Below are 19,139 nucleotides of genomic sequence, written 5' to 3'. Positions count from 1 at the left end.
CGTACCCATTTTGTTGAGTGCTTATGGTTGCCAGTTTGTAAGATTTCCCCATGTATTTCTTGTGTTTTACGCGCGAAAAGTTGTAATTATGGCGAAACATGAATAAACTTTCTCTTTTTAAGTCTACCGTTAACGAAACGAGTTGTGTTTTATTTAAACCCCAAAATCCTATCCTTGGAAAGGTCTGAAATTAATCACGCCTTCAAGTAGGCAACGAAATTCAATTTTTTTTGACTGATATAGTGATATCGCGGCAAACATGGCGGCCGATATTTTTTTCGAATCGAATATTGGTGCACCGTTTTAACTCGAACAAGGACGAAATTTGTTATAATTATGCATTGGTTTCGTAATTTGGGAGTCAGCAAACAAAAAGAATGGCATTTTGTTTTGATATTCGGGTTTTCTCAAAAGTTAACAGCATTCAAAATTTGAGCGTAAAACACGTGGTCTTGTGGACATTCTGCCCCAATTTTCATAGGATTGATTTTTGATAAAATTTGGAGGAAGTTAATAAAATACAACAAAAATTTCATAGTCTTCCGAAAGAGCACATGAGTGGATAAACGATAAGCTGTAGTTTCATCAGATTGCGCAGGCTGTTTTACTATAAAACCTTATATGTTACTTATGAAAAATAACAAGTTTCACGCTAATTCCATTAATTCTTCTCTTTCTAAGAACTAAAGTGGTTTTTGTGAACTTTCCATGTATTGAATGATGAAAAAACTTGTTTGCTACAATAAAAATAAAGAAAAACATCATTCGAAGCCGTTGGTCGGTGTATATTTGAGAAATAATGGCATGGGCCGTCTTACCCCGCTGGTGCGTCTTGTACAGTTTTCCCCTACTACACAACTGATTCTCGCTACCTCTGAAAATAAACGGTTGAGAAACTGATTTTTCAAATCAACCTCTTAGTATGGGAAGGCTTAATTTCATGGTTTACAAAAAGATATGACAAGCATCTTGATGTGCACAATAATTGTATACGTTCGTAATAAGTTTTAAAGTTATATGTATTTTTGAAAATGTTAAACTCAGTTCTAAAGCCCAAGTAATCACTGCTGGAAGAAGTCGCACTTATCGTGGAAGGGGATAAGAGCAATCATTGCTTGAATGTTTTTTTATTCCCTATGGCGACCGTCGAAAATAGGTTCTAACAAGTCACTCGTTGTCGATTAGTCTTTAATGTATACCGTCAACTTGGGCAACATGCAACAATTTACAAATTTAATGGCTTCTAAAATCTCATTACCCACAGATAATCGCACCTCTTGTACATCAAAAGTTTTAAGGTTGATGGGACACCAAATTGGCGTAGTCAGAAAAATTATTGGTTAAACCAGTTATTTTAAAATTTACAAAAACATGCGATTTCCACCCTGCTAAGAAAAAGGAGTCAATTGCAACCAGCTCTGTTATTAATGAAAAATGAAAATTTAAAGATTTTGATTCATTTCTGATGTCATAACGCATGATGCACAAATTTACCTTAATTTTTGGTTTTGCTCGAATTAAATTTAACATTTTTTCTGTCAAAAATATTTTTAAGGAAAAAGTGTAAATTTGCTGCATACATTGCATAAAAAATATTACAATATATTCGATAAGCTTAAATCATGAAAATAAATCTTAGGAAGGATAAAATTTTAATATTAACTAACGCATAATGCAAAACAATCATATGCTAGTATATGGAAACGAGATATAAAAATGTGTACATCTATTGCTCGAATATTTAATTTTTTTTGAGAATCAAAAGCTTTTAAAAACTCTTTCGCGATTTGAAAAACTATGTCATCGTCAATTTAATATCATTCAATGATAACTTTATAACAGTATATTGAAATAAAAATTTAATGAATGTTGTGGTATACAAATGTTACATCTAACCTCGCTGTTGCATTATGCCCCGTTTGACGGTACATATGGTATTGGAGGATTACCTAGTAAATCGTATACCTATAATTGTTGGACCACTCAACGGCTACGACCTTAAGGCAAACTTTTTTCCCAAAATATTCGTAAGACGTATAGTGCAAAATACATTTAAATATAGTTATTAAGTTTAACTCATGAATCCCGGCATGAGATAACAACTTTTGAAGCGTCATCAATCCGTTTATCTGTGCCACCACTTTCACCTTCGAGGAATATAAAATTTCTCCACCAGTTAAATTTGCATCATTTCTTAACACCACGGATCCTTGTCCGGCATTATTTGGTTCCACTTCGAATGTCACCTATTAAATAACCGCCCGCCATCCGTTTTTAGTCAGTAGGTTTTTTTTCGTTTTTCCTTCCAGCCAGACAAAAATAAAATAAAACTGGAAAATCGATAATCGTGATTTTTGTTTCGTTTGCTTCGACAGCAAAGTTTGGCTTCGTGCTTGGTTCTTTGCCTCACCCAAAAACTTGAGTAAAGAATGAAAGAAAAAAACTCCGCGAACATTGAACTCTGACGAAGTCTCTCGAATTGAACTGCTCGTTGCTCGACGAGGAGTTGGGTTCGTTAAAACTTGTTTCTCATCACGTTTCGATAAATATGCATGATGATGTTGTCGATGGGAGTTCTGAGGGATCCAGCTAACTGACCATCGTATCCGAAAAGTTGTCCCGGCCCAGCCATAACTGGCATGAGGGTGTCACCTTCACGAGAAGATGCGACGCAATTCCAGGCGCGTCGTCGTCGTCGCGTGTTCTTTTTCTCGGTATCACGTTTCGGCCGATTTCAAGTTCACAGGGCGAATCGAATAGTTCCACTCGAAGGAAGGATGTTCCTGCTTTGGCATAGTTTACGGTACAAGCCAGTTGAACAGTTACATAGAACAAGATTCTTTCTGGTTTTTGCAGATATCGGTAGATGGACCGGTACCGCGGGCAACGGCAATAAACGTCACAACGTGGAACGATGTAATCAGTGAACTACAGAGCTACCTAGAATGAAAACATTAGGTGCCGGTAGCTTCTGAAGACATCTTTCGATCGCTATCTATTCCAGGTGCAAATGTTTTTTTTTCTATCATTTTTCTTATCGTATACATTGGGTTATCGGTAAACACCTTCGTTGATATTTATTTCGAAAGTAGTTGGATTGCACTGGTATATTTAGAAGAAAGAATTTCGACTTTGGTAGATTACCTTTGTTGAAATTCAACGTTGAATTATACCTAATTCAAGCTTTAAATTCTCTGTTGCACAATTTAAATATCAACCCAAACATTAGAGGACGGCTTTTCATACATATAGCCATACGTATAAAAGTGCATTCGCTTATCGTTCATCAGCTGATGACTTGCTGGATTGTAAGGGTATAAGTATACGTCACTCAGGTAGGTATTGTCGAGGGTACAGTGCAGTAGACAACAACAAAAATGAAATAAAAATATCCACAAAGCCACAAGCAAACTGCAATACTGCAACGGTGTGGGGGCGAGCAGCCCAGAGGTAAACATCCTCGCTCACCTAGAGAACTGCAACCGGACAGGGAACCGTCTTCAAATGACGTCATACGATTTTCTTCAACTGTGTCATAAGGTTTCTTCGAATAAACCAATTTTCCCATTATTTAATCGTTCTGACAATATGTTTTATCTTCAAACAACTGAATCTACAGTTATCATCATTTATGGACGATTTCTTATTGTTTTTATGCTGCCCGGTTCAGTAGTAAGGTACCTGTGTACTTGACGGACGCAAAGGTAGAGCGTCGAGAGCGTCGTCGTGCAGAATTACAGCTGCTGAAACAGTAGGTAACAACAACTCGAGCAACTTGAACTTGAACTCCATTTGTAGGTAGCGTCGTCATATGATGGAGGTTGCGCCCGCTAAAGTTACTTGGGTGCTGATGATGATGATGACGATCACGGTTTAGCCAAGTCGTGTGACGTGCTGGAATAGTGTTATGTATCTATGTTTGCCTCCAGATTTACTATTCGCGTTTTATTACACGAGAGCTGAATATAGGGGGAAACTTATTTTTCTGTATATTTTCAAAAAGTTTTGAGTTCTGAGCAGAAGAAACCGTTTACGTAAAAGTGTGATGATTACTACGATTAATGTTTTTCTGATTTTGGTCAATCATTATGATTTAAGCTTGAAACGCATTGTACCAAAACTACATTTTTTTTTTATTTTGTTTCGATTATAGTCGTTTTACCATCTTTATGGCATTCGCGACTTTATCAACGTAACGTAAGGGGAATGTGGCATGTTTCATATTTTTAAGACTAGTACTGGACTTCTATGAACCTAAAACATGGTTGCATAGATTAATAAAACTACTTAAAATTTGATTTAAAAATCGATTCCGTCTTTATTTAGAATTTGATGCTTTGGTGGAACATTGATCAGTCTCTATTTTCACGGTTTAAACGAATTTTCTTGATCATAAAGGATACAAAACACCTTCATAATATTTACAAATTCTATTAATTGATAAATTAAGATAGTTCGTGTTTTAAGGCCGAACATCAATTAAAATCGAAAGATGGGCCATGATGCTGCATAAATTAAGGGGCTAAATTTTAAAATTTTAACTACAAAAAAAAATTAAATTTTGCCTTCATTGAATTCTCTAGGGCCTCGCACTATTCCCTTTTAACTTTAACCTTCAAACTTTACCATTTTATAGGGTTTCTAGCCTTTTGTCCTAGACTGTCTTACTCTTGGAAAGTGTCCCTATTTTTAAATATCAACATACAACAAAAACTACACCAAAACTATAAATCTACTAAGGAAAAAAGTTATACTTTCACTTAAATCAACCTGTTGCTTCTAAACCAGTGGTCGGCAACCTTTTGAGCTGGTAGAGCCAAAACCTTCAAATTTTCAAAATTTCTGAGTTCGAAGGAGCCACATAAAAGATATATTGTATTTGTATTTAATAATAAAACGTCATAATTTATGAATGATCAATGAACATTTGTTTTGGGAAAATTTAACTCTTAGATTTTCCTTTTTAATCTGTTTCTAATTATCATTAAGTACATGGCTTTTCTTCTGAGTCGTCTACTTTTCTAACATAGTACATCAAATTTAATACGTTTAAAAATATCGAATCAAAAAAGTTTTAAATCCATATAAAGCTTAAATCAATACTTTGAATGATGTTAAAGTGAAATATTTGAACATACTTAAAAAGCAGAATATTTATAATAAAATCAAATCTTATGTCTATGTACCAAGACATAAGATATAAGATTCGTACCTAAAAATCATCAAATTTTCAAGTGGATTGAAAATTTTAGAAAATCAGGACGGTCAAACAAGTGGAAAATCATTAGCCGTAAATATTTCAGAATTTCAGCTCACCCGCGTTCAGGTCCTGTAGGTGAGCTGTTGTACTTTTTAGAGTAATTCATTATATTTGCGGCTAATGATCTTCCAAAGAAAAACTTTTAAAATAACAAAGTAAAGGTAAGTAAATTTTCTTAAAATTATCAAGTTTTTTTAAGATATTCCCCAGTTCTAGCTAATTGTTTCCAAAATACAGAAGAATGAGGTAAAATTCAACTAATATGTATGTATTCGAATATGCTCCTGACAACTGGCAGAATTTTGAAAATTTATGACATCAAGAGAACGTTTCTTCAAAGTTTTAAGCATCTGGAAGATTCAAAAATCTCATTTTATGTCACATGTGATTCTTCTGTATTGTGCGAGAATGAAAAATTAAATTCAATACAATATATTTTATTCATCAATGCTTACTAAAACTGCTGCTGCTGGTCAACCATCATAAATCTGTAATAATTTGATTTTGTAACCTTCATAGAAAATTCGTGACAAATGCTGAGGAAACAGTACATTTTACCAGTTAAATCAATTCAAGGATACTTTGAAGGTTTCAAAATAAAAATAAATAAAAAAATAAATCATCGATGAATAATTCTTAACCGAAAAAAAATGTCCGTTACTGAAACTTCGTTCAAAATATATGTGCATTTGGTAAATATATTTAGGCTGCACGCATAACACTTGAAATTTGAAATGTGTTCAAAGACTCAAAGGTTTACATTTTTTTAAAAAAACCTACTAATTAATCATAAAAAAATCTTCGGGGTTAAAAGGTTAATTTAGTTATTGATAATAAGTATTTAGCCTGTGATTAAGGTTTAAATATGTCGATTTTCAGGATTGAAATTTTCATTAATTTTCAATGCTAATTCGAGTTTGAAAAACTGTCAAACTTTAATTTGTAATTTTTAATTCTTAGTTTTGAATTATTTTTATCAAGACACATCAGCGGCATTCAAATCTTGTCTAACAGTTTGTGAATAATCTTGAAAAAAAGGTGCTAATGAGGTATCCATATTCATATTCAGATAAATTAAAATTATCGTTTTCAATTCAAATAAATTTGATAGGATTGTGGTGGTTTTTCCAATATATTAATGTTTTTACGCTTCAAAGTTGTGAATATGTTTCGAAATGGTTGATTAATTCTAATAAGATTTTGGAAATTTCAACTGATTAATTGTCATAGAGGGCAAAAAAAAGTGATTGCGAGTGCTAGAAATGTAAATTTGATGAGGATAGTTTGATAACAAAACAGAGGCTATTTTAGAACTACTTATTTATAAATGATAAACTTTGATTTTCCTTTGTTTGTGTTCGATTGGTTTTAAAATATACACAAATATATAATGAACTAAAGAGCCGCAGCTTTACATCAAAAGAGCCGCATGCGGCTCGCGAGCCGCTGGTTGCCGACCTATGTTCTAAACCCTTTGATTTCATCAGGAAGGGTGTTTGTTGGCGAGATAAATATTCCAAGATTTTTAAAATAACATTTTTACTTACATTTGAAGTTTTAAAAAACAAACCAAGTTTACCCATTTTGAAACTCAACATGTAGGTTTTTAAACGTAGAAAGTTTTTAAAGATATTTTAACTTTAGACTTAGTTGTTGATGATTATGTGGAAAAATTTCATGTTGATCAAAGCTACCCCGGTGATCAATATTACCCTGTTATACGGTACTCGCTTGTTAATCGGAGGCTGTTGGGATCGTAGGGTGCACCCGACTAACAAAAACGTTCGATTACCGAGGGTGCCTTGATAGAAAGATTATTTTGGTCAAAAGTTTTAAATCATTACGTCATTTTTCATCATAACAATTGATATATTATTGAAGGTTGAAAAAAAAAGTGATAAGACACACTGAATCGAATGAGTTTTGAAATCTACAAACATTTGATTAAAAATATATGAAAACAACAATATTGCCAGATAACATAGCCGAGCACAAAATACCATCGAATATTGCACAGAAAAGCTTCCGATTAGTGAAATATTTGAAATAAAAATGAGCTTTAGGATTTTTTTCAACAAACTGTCCGATTATTGAACCAAACTGACCATGTTGAACCATGAAAAACAGGACTGTAGATTTAATGTTCAAAAATATGTAGGTCGATAAGCCAGATTCTAGAGGACGAATGACCAAGCTGGTTAAAATCCTCTATAAATAACCAAAATTGAATAGAATAGGTATTTCCTAAGTCCTTAATCGAGGTTAATGTTTCTTTCATTCACGTTGATTTTAAAACATAGAAAAAAAACCTCCACAATTCAGCACATGAATTTCCCGTCCCAATTAGATGTGTTCCTTACAGCATGGACCTGGTTTTGGAGATGATCAAGGATCATCATAGAGTGAAAACCAACTTTGCTTTTCAAACGAAATTCTGTATGGAGATAAAAAATGACTCTTACTTACTTACTTAATGATCCCGCGCCGATCCTCCGGTGCATAGGGCCGTGGTAAAAGACCTCCACTGTTGACGATCCGGAGCCAGCGTCTTCACCTGGTCCCAGTCAAGATTCTCGTCGACAGTTCGGATTTCAGCGGCTAGGCTTCGCCGCCACGAATTTCTGGGTCTGCCTCTTCTTCGATGACCTTCTGGATTCCAATCTAGCGCCTTTCTGCAAATCTCGTTTTCATCTTTTCGCAGCGTGTGCCCAATCCATCTCCACTTACGTTCCCGAATCTCGATTTCTAGCGCCCTTTGATGACACCGGCGATGTAATTCCTCATTCGAGATCCAGTTGCCAGGCCACCAAGCGCGGATGATATTCCGCAGGCAGCGGTTTACAAATACTTGCAGTTTTCGCGTCGTCACCGCATATGTGAAAATGACTGAACGTATTATTTCTACCAATTCACAAATTTCAATTGAGCCTCTACTTCCAACGAGATTTCAAAGCTGAATCAACCGTATCTAAACGGCCAATAGTGGGGGAGGAAGACTGAAATTCGCTGTATCGTTTTCAGTATCGTTTTTTTACTGTTCGGCAAAAAGCCAGCAACTGTTGAAAAGATTTGTAATCGTTCAAATTTAAACTTTAGATTATCAGTTTCGTGTAGCGAGTCATGTAACTCAGTTGTTTAGGTGCTAAATTTAAGTCTTCTTAATTAATTGCTGCAGATTCAAAAGTAAACATCGAAATCGAATTCAACAGCTAGAATTTCAATACCAATCTGTCAACTCTGTCGTTAATATAAATTTGGAACTATATAAAAATGTTGTTCGGTCCATGTGAACTACCCAAAATCTAAATCTGTTATTTAAGCTATTTTTAGAACAACCATCAATCAAACAATTTTTATTTATCAGCTTCACAAACTTTAAGGGGGGAGTAGGGTCTTGCACTTTCAAAAAATCGATTTTTTTTATTTTCTTATTGTAAAACATTTCAAGAATGTTGTGTCAAATTTTCAAGTCAATCGAAGCAAAACTGTAGAAATTATAGGCCTTTATCTCCTCTTATCTAATACTGCAAGAGAGAGAGAGAGCAGAAACTTCAAACGCGAAGCACATTTTTAAAGTCAGTGGACATCGTCATTTGAAAACTACTTCACCGATTCTTTTCAAATTTGGAACATATTTTCTACATATAAAATACCAAACCCCAACGATTTTCTTTTTTTTTTTTTTACTTTGGGGAGATTTTACAGATAAAAAAGGGCGGATTTTTTCGTGAAAAATCGTAGTTTTTACTTCAAACAGCCACAAAAATTTCATAAAAAAAAAATTAAAGTTAAATAAAATCGTTGGGGTCCAGAAAAACATCTATTCAAAATATTTTGCTCTGATTTTTTGACTTCAGATGATTCTGTGCTGAGATACAGTGTCCACCGCAAATCCTGTTTTCTAAAGGCTTCCTCGAAAGTGCTCCGTCACCGGCTTATTTTTCAATATTTTTCTACGAAAAAATTACTAAATGTTCTTTTTACAATGCTTTGTATAATGCAAAAAATTTGAATACATTTGTTTGAACGATAGCTCTAAAAAAATTCGTGAAAATGGTGTTTTTTTTACCCGTTAGACCAGGCATTTCAAACTCGTTTAGGTGTGCGGGCCGCATTAAAAATTTTCTACGACGTAGAGGGCCACAGCCAAAATCAGTTAAATCGGTACATTCAGCATTATTTTTTTTGCAGTAATATTTTACATAAAAATCAGTGGTGTTTTTTTGTGACAATTTAAGACGGGGCTACGCGGGCCGCATTGATCTAGACCCCCCTTATCGAAATTTGAGGGACTCTATACGCCTGTTCATGCAAGAATTTGCCAGAGCAACACCAAACTTAATTTAATCATTGTTTTATGCAAAACAAGTGCTTTTCAGCATTAATTTTTTTTTTATTGAAATTCACTTAATAAGAAAGTAAAGTTTTGAATCTTCGCACTGGTCGGTAGATTGATGAGAGAAATTTGACGTTTGAAAGATTTTTTTCTTTTTTTATTCAGTCTTCCTCCCCCAGGTCCAATACTGTTGTAACATCCTTCATGCCCTGTCAAATTTCACATACAGGGCTCAATCAAGGTTTCAATGCTCACTAGAGTGACCCAAATCACCCGACTTTTGAAAATGTGATGCGTTGTAGACCAAAATTAATCCATTACTTAACCCAAGGTTTCATGCAAAATTTGAGCCAGATCGGACCACGGGAAGGGGTCGCGCAACGCCTGAAGTTTGTATGGAATTTTGAGACATTTGTTCGGTAGGAACATGAAAACCATGTCTTAATTTAAGCTTTAAGAAAATCCAATAGATATTCTAAAAAATCCGCCGAAAGAGATCGAACCCAAGCAACCAAAAGTCCCATATCTACTTAAACGCGTGGCAACAAAGTTCGAATTTCGCTGAACAAAGGTTCCAAAGGGATTTGGTACCGAATTTTTCACGAATGCGAGCATGAAAGTTACAAAATGTTCCTCAAATAGCCTTTTGTGACACGTCAATCGCATCACTCAGCGTTAAAGTTACAAATAGGGCCTCAAATAGCTTTCCATGAACTTGAAGTTCAATAACATTCCTCAAATAGCCTTTTTGTGACATGTTAATCGCATCCTGTCAGTATAAAAGTTACAAATTGTGTCTCAAATAGCCTTCCATGGACTTGAAGTTCCAAAAAGTTGCCCAAATAGCCTTTTTGTGACATGTTCGCTATTTCATGAATATGAAATGTGACCAAACATCACAAATATATAATCAATAAATCATTTTTTGTATCTTGGAAATTGAAATTTCGACTTAGAACAACTTAAAGCTAACTCGCAAACGATTGTTTTTTAAAAGAGTAAATTTTTTCACTTTGAAAAATTTCGTCCAACTGTATTTACTATCACAAAATTATCACATATTGAAATTCAGTGGAAGCAATTCATGAATTAAATATCTAGATAAACTCAAGAATTTGTATGATTTTATGCTCGAAAGTTTTAAACATGGAATTCCATTTTTTTGAACCGATATTATTTTAAATAATGTTTGATTTATATGCCGTTTCGTAATGTTTCTGGATAAAAATTAACATGCGCTTTCGCTGCTGGCCGCTGGCTGCCCTTGCGGGTATTCTAGGAAAGCTTATTATCACTTCGAATTTAAGTTTCTGGCAACATCTAGACGTGACCTCGTGGCAGCGTGTTTGGCTATAATCTCGAAGGGTCGCGGTTCAAATCTGATATCAGGACTTTTTTTTATTATAGTGTTTGATTGCTTGAGTGCAAATAAAACAAATGTGTAAGCAGAACTGGCATATGTGCCGGCATGTATCGAACAAAGTCAAAAATAAAGCAATTGAGTCAGATGAATCGAGGTGATGGGAGGAATAAAGATGGATGCCAAGAAATCGGCAGCACCACATGGGCTGGTGGTGACCAAAGTGAGAGAGGAGAGGAGAGATTGTTTTTTGGTTTTGCTGATTAAACGATTACTTGTGAGCTGAACAGAAGGCCGTTAAAATCTGTAATGGAACTTCAAAGTTTCAATAACAACTTAAATTTTGGGCTGAATAAAATAAACTTCAGTACATTGATTATGCTGATTAAGCTGTGTTTGACCTTTTTAATGAGACTTTCGGTTACTTGGGAAGTTGTTATCTAATGAAATACTGGTTTTTCATGTTCACCGATCTGGCCCAGATTTTGCATGGAACCCTTGTGCTTCTTAGGCCAAGAATCAATTTTAGCTCGCAGTGCAAAACATTTCATAAGTTTTATAAACATTGCCCATCTGCCGGTTTTTGTGTTGAAAACAATGAAATCGATTGCCCGGATTTTGCCAGGTTTAAAAAAAAATGCCCGGAAAAAAGCTGGTAACCTGTAGGTAAACCATATTAAATTATTATTTTTTTATCATTGAGATATTCAAGCTAAGCTCTAATCATTATTTACGGTGAGAATTTGGGACCTCAGTACTAATTTGATATAAAATATATGGATGAAATAATGGTATCCTAACTATGTTTAAGAAAAATGAATTTGTGATATCTTCAATTTTTTTTCGAAATTTCAGCTTTGATGTTATTCATTCCAAATCATAACTTTTGAAAAAAGTCCTAAAAGTTTTTAGTTTTTTCAAAGCATTGAAAAATAAATGAGGGATCTTTAAGGCTTCATTTGGAAGAAAAACTTTGGTGAAAATAAATCAAATTTCAAGGAATAAAATTAAAAGATTGTGTTTCGGGTTCAAATCAGATGTATTTCCAGTTCTTTTAAACTCGATACATTCGAATTTTAGTTTGAATTTTTGTTTTTGAAATAATAACAAGATAATGCTATTTCCAGCTGAGTTATACCGAACCTGAAGATTAAGTAAAAGTTATTTTAGCAACAAAAAATATTATTTATAATTTAATTTATTATTAAAATGATCTGAGCAAAAATAAATTGAACGCAAATAGCAAAGAACGCAATCTTGAAAGTGAATTTTATAATAGTGGTTTTCAACTGTTTTGATTATTTGGGCAATTTTGGATTTCAATTCCGTTTTTTTTTTTTTAATTAAAATCAAGAAGTAAAACTCGAACAATAGTTTTTTTTCCATCGAAAAACATCACATATTTCAAAATTGCTTTGAAAGCAAAATACAAAGTTATGATCACTGAATTTAAATTTTTCTTGATTTTACAAATATGGGGACATCATTCGGGAAAAACCCGGGTAATCTGACAACTTTGATAAGTCTAATCCTAATGAAAATTCGATATTCGGGACTAAGGACTGTACCTAAAGTTTAAACATCAACTTCTTTTGTGAATTACTTTTGACAGCTTTTTTTCGAGTACAGTGAACCTTTCTTTGCGGTTCAAATAGTAGCTTAGGGTCATATAGATCCGGATTATTATTTTAGCTGTATCTTCAAAACAACATATTCACTGTCTATTTACGAAGAAAAAAAAACATTTTAATTTTAATGGCGTCTAAAAATTGAGCCGAGAGACAAAATGGTCAAAAAAGGGCGTTTTTGTACAAAGATTGTGACCATCCCTATTCGAATAATGAAATTCCTTAATGTCAGCTAAATTGAGGCTAATTTAAAGATTTATTTAAAGTAATAAATGACTTTGGTTTCTTATGTCATATGTAGGTATGTCACGAATGAAAAGTTAAGGAAAAATTAAGAATCATAGAATTCATTGAAAGGGGGTGTTTTACTGTAATATGAATATTAAATCTTATTATTTTTATTATTTTTTTTTGTAGAATCTGGCCACCATCTCTGTGGTCAGCTGTTCGAAAAACTTGGGATAAAATTCACTAAAAATTACTATTACCGGTTTTCAGCAAACATTAATTAAAATTCACAATTTGTTTGGTAAAAACAGCGTTTTCAAAATCGACTTATCTTCTTCAAGGACTGGAGACACATATATATGTATATATATATATATATATATATATATATATATATATATATATATATATATATATATATATATATATATATATATATATATATATATATATATATATATATATATATATATATATATATATATATATATATATATATATATATATATATATATATATATATATATATATATATATATATATATATATATATGCTGATCCCATACGAACTTCGTTTCGCTTTAAATTTTCTTCATTTTCTAAACTCATTTTGACGTACCAATGATTTAAAGCGAAACGAAGTTCGTACGGGATCAGCTAGTAGTTTATAATCCTCATCTGAACATTTTCATCTCAATCCGATGCATGATCACGACAATATCACGAAAACAGTGAGCAACTAACATGGACGGCCTTTTTTTGACCACGATTCAAAACTTGACTCCTGAAATCAATTATCTTTTCTGTTAACCTCCCATGTGTAAATTTTCATTACAATTCTATGCTCAATCAAGAGAATATCGTTAAATCAGTGAACAGATAATAACCCCTTTGCCGACCCCTGAGTCAAGATTTGAAACCTGAAAGCAAAAGAACGTCCCTCAAAACTCCTATGCGGAAATTTTCATCTCAATCCAATGTAGAATAACGTCAAAATCGCAAAAACATTAAAGTTGGGTATGGACGACTCCTTCAACCAACTTCTGATCAACAATTCGAAACTTGAAATCGATTGCTGGTCCCTCAAAACACTCATGTGCAAATTTTCATGACAATTCGGTGTATAATAACGCCAATATCGCCAAAACATTAATCAGTAAATATGGACGACCCCTTTGGCCGACCCCTAACCCTTAATTTGATAACTGTAATCGATTGCTCGTCTCTCAAAACACTCATGTGCAAATTTTCATCACAATCCAATGTAAAATAAAGCCAATATCGCAAAAACATTAATCAGTGGATATGGACGACCCCTTTTGCCGACCCCTAACCCTAAATTTGATGACTGTAATCGATTGCTCGTCTCTCGAAACACTCATGTGCAAATTTTCATAACAATCCGATGTTTAATAACGCCAATATCGTAAAAACATTAATCAGTGGATATGGACGACCCCTTTTTCCGACCCCTGGCTCTAAATTTGATAAGTGTAATCGATTGATCGTTCCTCAAAACACGCATGTGCAAATTTTCATCACAATCCGATGTTTAATAACGCCAATATCGTAAAAACATTAATCAGTGGATATGGACGACCCCTTTGGCCGACCCCTAACCCTAAATTTGATAACTGTAATCGATTGCTTGTCTCTCAAAACACTCATGTGCAAATTTTCATCACAATCCGACGGAAAATAACGTCAATAACGTGAAAACAATATTTGTCTTGTATGGACGACCCCCTTCAGAAGGGGTCGTCCAAAAATCTAAAAACATTTTTCATCATTCCTGGTCCTAATGAGCATCCATGCCAATTTTCAGATCTCTAGCTCTTAAGACGGCTGAGTCTATAGAGGACAAACAAACAAACAAACAAACAAACAAACATACAGATAATTGCTTTTTATATATATAGATATATATATATATATATATATATATATATATATATATATATATATATATATATATATATATATATATATATATATATATATATATATATATATATATATATATATATATATATATACATATATATATATATATATATATATATATATATATATATATATATATATATATATATATATATATATATATATATATATATATATATATATATATATATATATATATATATATATATATATATATATATATATATATATATATATATATATATATATATATATATAAATGTTAGATCTAATACCAAGCCAAGTTTCGTCAAAATCGATGAACGTGATCAAAAATGGTGCCGGGTTGAAAATGAGGTTCATTATCGCCCAGCAGACGATTTCATTCTTTTTTGGACGGATGTTTATATGGAAAAAATCGTAATCCATGTATTCTTGGTATTTTCTTTCACAAAACTAAAATTTATCACAAAGAATGTTGTAAATTGATAAGAACTTTATTCTTGCTTTGTTTAGCAACAGAAATTGTTCTAACAGAACTGGTATTGAAACACAAGAGCGAATAGAATATTTGCTTTAATTGTGGATCAAATTTGTTTATTGGTATAAATAGCAGGTCATTTCTTAAACTCTGTTCTTCTTATTTTGAACTGGTTGAAACATTTTCGCTTTCGAAACAAAGTACGAATTAAGTTTTAAGCAATTTACAACATTCTTTGTGATAAATTTTGGTTTTGTGAAAGAAAATACCAAGAATACATGGATAACGTTGTTTTCCATATAAACATCCGTCCAAAAAAGAATGAAATCGTCTGCTGGGCGATAATGAACCTCATTTTCAACCCAGCACCATTTTTGATCACGTTCATCGATTTTGACGAAACTTGGCCTGGTATTAGATCTAACATTTTTACATCTTTGGACCAAATTTCAAGATTTTTCAATGAAAATTGTCAAAGATACAGCAAATTTAGTGAAGCAACTCCAAATTTCCCTTTTTTACGGGAATAGCTGTATCTTTGTTTTCCGTCACTGTAAAAACATCAAATTTTGTGGAGTGTTAGTTGGATAGTTGAACTAGATTGTGTGAAATTTTCATGAAAAAATATCAACCGTGAGAGAAATGGCAGCTTGTCAAAGCTGGAAGTGGGTGCGCAGCTTCACGCGATTTCATTCTTTTTTGAACGCAACTGTATATATATATATATATATATGGGTCATTCCATGTCAAGTGTGCACAGCGAGAAAAAAAATCTTTTCGAAAATTCGCCAAACTTGGCCGATAGACTTTCTGAGGCCTACAAAACAAATCCTCAATTTTTGAGAATGATCCGCCCACCTCTCGCTCCAGGACCCTCCCTTCTTTTTTCCAAGATTTTGAAAAATTCATCATTTTTAAAATACAACATCTCTTGACTGAAACATCGTACCAAAACGACAAAATATGCGTTTTGTAGATTTAATTAAAATCTATCGCTTGATGTTATTCATTACTCGAAAAAGTGACGTTTTGAACGTCAAAACACAGCTCTAAAAACAAAACGTTAATTTTCTCAAGGAAAGTATATTTTTTTCTTGAATTTTATGATTTCATTGTTTTCTTGAGAAAATTTTACGTAAGAACCAACCAAAATCCCAATATAATATTTCTCGTTTTCGAGATATGAAAGATTTAAGTTGGATTGTCTCACAATTATTTATTCGCAGCACTCAGTGATTTCACTAAACAGCACAATTCATCCAAATTTCTAGCCACATCTTCCTTGCTCGAACAGATTTTTTGTTTTCATGATTTGTTTTAAATTAAAAAAAAAAATTCAATTAACATTTTTAACGAAAGAAAAAAAATCGTTTAATTGAATATTATAATTCCAAAAATAACTATATTTTTCTTTATATTTTTTCGTTCCAACACTGCAAGTTAAATCATCTTAAAATTGTCTTTTAATTTTGCATACATTTTATATTTGAAATTTTGATAAGCTTGAACATACTTTCATTCCAATTTTTCCAATATCTCAAGAGATTGCGGCATTAAACGAACGAAATCTTCTTCATGGTGTAACAGGTTTTTCATGTTGAAACGGTAGTTGTATTGAGAAACTGCTCTATTAGAAAAATGAGCATTTTCTCCAATCCATTGAACTTGGTTTTGAGAAATTCTACACTGTAGAAGTAATATGCTCCAAGCAATTTGAAATGATCACGAAGTTAATTGCAACTAATTGTGTGTAGCGTTGCCTGGTTGTTGTTGTAGTTATTTATCCACTGAACATCGCTCATGAAGTTCTTTTCCAACTGAACTCGTTGCTTTTGCTCAGAAAACTCAAGACTGTTCCCGAATATTTAGAAGCTTAGCAATGTAAGTCACTTAAACAACTCCGTACTAATTTAGCTACAGGAAGCAACTGGATATTTCAACCGCAATCTTCGATTTGAGAAGTTGTATTCAAAGCTACTAGCAAGTTGCAGCAAGCGAGTGCGTAGCAAGCAAATGCGGCCAAAATTCGTTCACAATGGTCAGTGAATCACTTTAAAAAAAATCGCTATTGTTTAGTGCTCCACTCGGTATCAACAAAAAAATTCTGCTGTGCTTAAGTTGTATAAATGAAGGTGATATACAATGAAGAAATGCTGTTGCTATAAATATCAGTATCGCCATAATTTATTTAGGGATGAAAAACACGAGAGTCTTAAAATCCCAGAAAAACAAAAACAAATAAAGTCATAATTTATGAAAGTTTAGTAATCAACATATGTACGAGCAGATTCTCGATATTTAAACATTATCTGTGAATAATTAATTTAAGATTTTAATCGTCGATGATAACATTATTTTAATGACATTCCTCACATTGATTCATCCGCACCATCCGCTGAGTAAGCACTAACTTAATGATTGAATAAAGATTTATAATGTATAAAATTGTTACCCAACAGCAAAACGAATTCAAACACAAAAGTGTTATTTTAATTTTTTAAGCATCTTTTTTTACAAATGTTTGTTGCTTATTAAAATTAACCGTTTCAACATGATAAACCTGTTACACCATGAAGAAGATTTCGTTCGTGTCATGCCGCAATCTCTTAAGATATTGGAAAAATTGGAATGAAAGTATGTTCAAGCTTACCGAAATTTCAAATATAAAATGTATGCAAAATTAAAAGACAATTTTAAGATGATTTAAATTGCAGTGTTGGAACGAAAAAATATAGAGAAAAATATAGTTATTTTTGGAATTATAATATTTCATAAAACGATTGATTTTCCTTTCGTTCAAAATCATTCAAACAAATCATGAAAACAAAAAATCTGTTCGAGCAAGGAAGATGTGGCTAGAAATTTGGATGAATTGTGCAGTTTAGTGAAATCACTGAGTGCTGCGAATAAATAATTGTGAGACAATCCAACTTAAATCTTTCATATCTCGAAAACGAGAAATATTATAATGGGATTTTGGTTGGTTCTTACGTAAAATTTTCTCAAGAAAACAATGAAATCATAAAATTCAAGAAAAAAATATACTTTCCTTGAGAAAATTAACGTTTTGTTTTTGAAGCTGTGTTTTGACGTTTAAAAAATCACTTTTTCGAGTAATAAATAACATCAATCGATAGATTTTAATAAAATCTACAAAACGCATATTTTGTCATTTTGGTACGATGTTTCAGTCCAGAGCTGTTGTATTTTAAAAATGAGGAATTTTTTAAAATCTTGTAAAAAAGAAGGGAGGGTCCTGGAACGAGAGGTGGGCGGATCATTCTCAAAAATTGAGGATTTGTTTTGTAGGCCTCAGAAAGTCTATCGGTCAAGTTTGGCGAATTGTCGATAAGTTTTTTTTTTCGCTGTGCACACTTGACATGGAATGACCCATATATATATATATATATATATATATATATATATATATATATATATATATATATATATATATATATATATATATATATATATATATATATATATATATATATATATATATATATATATATATATATATATATATATATATATATATATATATATATATATATATATATATATATATATATATATATATATATATATATATATATATATATATATATATATATATATATATATATATATATATATATATATATATATATATATATATATATATATATATTTATTCTTGGTCCTACAAAAACCGGCAACTGCCATAAACCATAATATTTGCTACAGATGATAAGAAAAAATATTTTTGTTACATCATCACGTAAATTCTGGTAGCATTCTAATTCTCATTCGCAATTAAAATTCCGGATTTGATAATCCTAATAATCAGAAGTTTTACCACTTCAAATCACAATGCTCCCGGTACTCAAAAAAGGTCGTATAATGTAAAGCTTTAGAAAACAGCGGCTGTCGCGTCGCGTCTA

General features: G+C 32.3%; 1 protein-coding gene across 1 annotated transcript in view; it reads right to left on the bottom strand.

Moving 5' to 3' along the window:
- LOC129746627 (kelch-like protein 25) overlaps positions 1 to 19,139 on the bottom strand; it is a 34,681-nt gene that overhangs the window by 14,056 nt on the left and 1,486 nt on the right. The gene's annotated exons all lie outside the window — the stretch shown is intronic.

Source organism: Uranotaenia lowii, chromosome 2 (genome assembly GCF_029784155.1).
Source record: "Uranotaenia lowii strain MFRU-FL chromosome 2, ASM2978415v1, whole genome shotgun sequence".
NCBI classification, from domain to species: Eukaryota; Metazoa; Arthropoda; class Insecta; order Diptera; family Culicidae; genus Uranotaenia; species Uranotaenia lowii.
The sequence above is the reverse complement of the archived record's forward strand: the minus strand, read 5'-3'. Positions and strand labels throughout refer to the sequence as shown.